Source organism: Helianthus annuus, chromosome 10 (assembly GCF_002127325.2).
Source record: "Helianthus annuus cultivar XRQ/B chromosome 10, HanXRQr2.0-SUNRISE, whole genome shotgun sequence".
Classification (NCBI taxonomy): Eukaryota; Viridiplantae; Streptophyta; class Magnoliopsida; order Asterales; family Asteraceae; genus Helianthus; species Helianthus annuus.
The window spans coordinates 131,867,899-131,872,027 of NC_035442.2; the positions used below are offsets into that span (position 1 = coordinate 131,867,899).

Here is a 4,129-nt window from a genome sequence, read left to right on the forward strand (position 1 = left end):
GGGACCCACTTCCAATGGCGGACCAACGTACCCTCATGGATTACCTACGACCCACCGTAGGTAATCTCGGTGCCGCTATCAATGCACCGAATGTCGAGGCCAACAACTTCGAACTTCGGCCGCATTTGATACAAATGCTTCAAAACTCCGCAACCTTCCACGGGCTTGCGGACGAGGATCCCCATCTACATATTACTAATTTCTTAGAAATATGTGATACCTTTCGGATCAATGGAGCATCAAACGACGCCATCCTCCTTCGAATGTTTCCATTTTCACTAAAAGACCGAGCTAAGGCTTGGCTTAATACCCTCCTAGTTGGCTCGGTAAACACCTGGGATGAACTAGCCCAAAAGTTTCTATATAAGTATTTCCCTCCTGCTAAAACGGATAAATTAATGACTGAAATTAATACATATTCACAAGAGGATGGGGAATCCTTATATGAAACTTGGGAAAGGTTCAAGGAGCTACTAAGAAAGTGTCCTCATCACGGTCTTGCGGTATGGCAACAAGTATCCACTTTCTATAATGGGTTGTTGCCACACACAAGACAAACACTTGACTCTAGCTCCGGGGGACTTTTAGGTAATCGTCGCCCAAATGAAATATATAATCAAATTGAGGAAATTGCTCAAACCAATTTTCAGTGGCACACTCCCCAAGGCAATAAATCTATTGCCCCGGGCGCCCATAAGGTTGATGAAAGCACTTCTTTACAAGCTCAAATCGAGGCCCTTTCTTCAAAAATCAAAAAGCTAGAGATGGCAAAAACGGCCTCGGTTATGGCTTGTGAGGGGTGTGGTGGGCCACATGAAAATTGGAGTTGTATAAAAGAAGTAGATAATCAAACAGAATCGGTAAACTACATTGATAATAGACCTAGGCCGTCGGGTCCTCCAACGAGTACCTACAACCAAGGATGGTGTAACCACCCTAACCTTGGTTGGAGAGAACCCGACAATAGTAGTAACCAACAAAATCTAAACCAACGAACAAACTTTTAACAACCAAGAAACGAGTCACAAAATTTCTCTCAACAACAAGGGGGACGAGAAAGGCTTGAAGATACCGTATCTCGCCTCATCTCCGACACCGAAAAGAAAAACTCGGATCGATTTCAACAATTGGAATCAAATTTTAGAAATCAACAAGCTAGTATTCAGAACATTGAAAAACAATTAAATCAACTAGCTCAAAATTTCTCCGATAGACCACAAGGCGGGTTACCAAGTAATACCGAAACCAACCCAAATGCGCAAGTACATCTCATCACATTGAGAAACCGTACCGTGGGTCCCGAGGAGGCTCCATTACCTCCAACTCAAAAAAAAGCCGGTCTAGCCAAACCACAACTCCACCCACGCCCCAACAAGATAAGGCTTCTCCACCAAATCAAGAATCCTCCGGTTCCGTACCCCGGTCGGTTAATTCGCCAGAAGACCGATAAGCAATTCGCAAAGTTTGAAAATTTGCTAAAACAATTGCATGTTAATGTTCCAGTTATCGAAGTCCTAACTCAAATGCCTAGATATTCAAAATTTATAAGGGACTTCCTCACTCATAAAAGGAAAATTGAATCATTGCAATTAGTTAATTTAAGCGAAGAATGCTCCGCCTTGCTGCTCAACAAACTCCCACAAAAAAAGATTGACCTTGGAAGCTTCACAATTCCTTGTTCGACTGGGGAATCCCCCATTCGTAATGCACTAGCCGACCTAAGGGCTAGCATCAACCTCATGCCCGCATCAGTGTTCAACCAACTCGGCCTAGGGAAAACAAGCCCTACAAAAATGAGCATACAACTTGCCGACAGGTCCGTCAAATATCCACAAGGTGTCGCTGAAAATCTATTGGTCAAAGTCGGCGAATTTGTCTTCCCGGCCGACTTTGTCATACTAGATATGGAGGAATATACCGAAGTACTACTCATCTTAGGAAGGCCATTCCTAGCTACGGCCCACGCAGTGGTAGACATGAATGGTGGAACACTAACATTGAGGATGGGGACAAGGAAATGAAGTTTGGAGTTGGAAAGAGAGTAGAAGACGACGACCTGGTCAACTACATGAAGGTCATATACTCGAGTTTGGATGATGCTCTCCGACGGTGCAGCATGGGATGCAAACCGTCCCACTTGGGTAACATATGACCAGGCTTTGGGTCTAGCCAAGGGCCCTTATAAACGTGGCGCACCACGGAGGCATTCCGCGGAATTATCCTTAGTTTAGTTTAGGTTAATTTTTATGTTTTCTAGTTTAGTTTTAATTTTCAGGAATAAAACACACTCGGGATGGCGAAGAATACCAAGGGAAACTTGAACCAACACCCCATGCACAAAAACAGGGCCACCCGACAACTTTTCTTCATTACAGCAAGTTCAGCACGGGGCCGTGCTCATCCAACACGCCCCGTGCTCAACCATCTGCAGAAAAATGACCAGTTCAGGTACCTGGACACGGGGCATGCTCACTGAACACGCCCCCGTGTCCAGCCTTCTGTTACTCTATTTTGTTTTCTGTTACTGGCAATCTGAACACGGGACCGTGCCCGGACACCACGGGGCCGTGTCCAGAAGCCCAGGAACATAAATTTTTGCTTTTTCACATCTTTTTACACATTCAATCAACCTAAAAACTTATTTTTGGGACACGTTGAGGACAATGTGTAATTTAAATGTGGGGGGATGCTAAAACCTTGAATCTTGCAATTCCTAATTACAAGCCTTACACAAAACTCTATTGGAACCGTTGAACACCTCAAATTTTTTCAAAAAAAAAAATTTCATTTTTTTTACTTGTCTAGGTTTAATTTGGGAATTTCAAGTTCAAAAAAGGGTTATATTTTTACAAATTTACAACCGATAGCGTCGTGATAAAAAGAACCAACATAAGGAAATTATGTAACGGCATGACAAATTTAGTTAAAATTTGATTATATATACTTGATCACATAAAAACCCATTCCCACAAAAAGTGAGTTTTGAGCCTTTATTGAGCATGCAAATATACATCTTTAAACTAAATGCTCATTTTTCGTTTCTTGTGTGAATAGCCGCTTGGTTTCTTACGACTCTAGAACTTGCCATGACGATACATTCCCGGTCCTTACCAACTTAAACCCAAGTAAGTAAATGATGGATGCATTAGGACTAACCCTTTTTATTTCAATGCCATTATTTTTCTTTTTTTTACCACCTACCCAAAATCCCCCTAGTTAACCCCTTTGAGCCTAAACCTTTTCATTTCTTAACCCAATTCAAACACCCTTTTACCCACCAAAACCCTTTTTCATTTTAAACCCTTTATTTTAGTAACAGAGCTCGGTTTTTCTTATGACTTCCTTAAAAAAATGATAATGAAGCCAAAAATAAACAAACAAGTTTATCAAAAAGAACTTTGTTTGAAGAAATGCTTCATTAAATAAAAAGTTATAAAAAAATAAAAATCTAACGAAAACCGAAGCTTTTTACGCCTTTCGCCCTTTTCTACTAACCACTAACCCAACCACCTACCTTTAACCCAAGCCTAACCCTTCCCCCAAAAGTCCTCTTGATATTTACAAAGGTGTATTGTTAAAAAGGAGGAGGATTGATTGCTTGACAAGCTTATCGTAGGAGTAAGTTCCATGCCGCTCTCGAGTGTTTCACTAAAATACATCTTTGGCCGAGTGTTGAGTGATCCCCCGTGAGGTATGTGAACTTGTATATAAATGGAATTTTAAAAAGGCATGTTATGCCCTAATAAGTAATTTATCTTGTGTAATGTTTTAAATAAATCCTGACGAATAAGATTGTAAATAAATAAAAATAAAACATAATAAAGAATCTTAGAAATCCCGACACTCTCTGACAAGCCCAAAAACCTTCTCTTCTACCCATTCCATTTGGGAGTGTTAGCCACACTGTAAAGAGTTTTGCTTGAGTACAAGCAAAGATTCAAATGTGGGGGTATTTGATATGCGCAAAATGCAACATAAAAATTACATCAAATGTGGCATAAAACTAACCCTTTTTAGTACTAATATTGGAAAAAGTGTGTTTTTGTCTTCCTTTTGTATTTTCAGGATTAAATGAGCTCAAATGAACAAAAGAAGCAAAAAGGCAGCTAAATCTAACATAAATACAAGA

General features: G+C 40.5%; 1 non-coding gene across 1 annotated transcript; it reads right to left on the reverse strand.

Moving 5' to 3' along the window:
• Positions 1-392: 392 nt before the first annotated feature.
• LOC118483389 lies at positions 393-499 on the reverse strand. The gene has a single exon (XR_004870677.1). It is a non-coding gene; the product is annotated as a small nucleolar RNA R71 (small nucleolar RNA).
• Between the last annotated feature and the right edge of the window lie 3,630 nt (positions 500-4,129).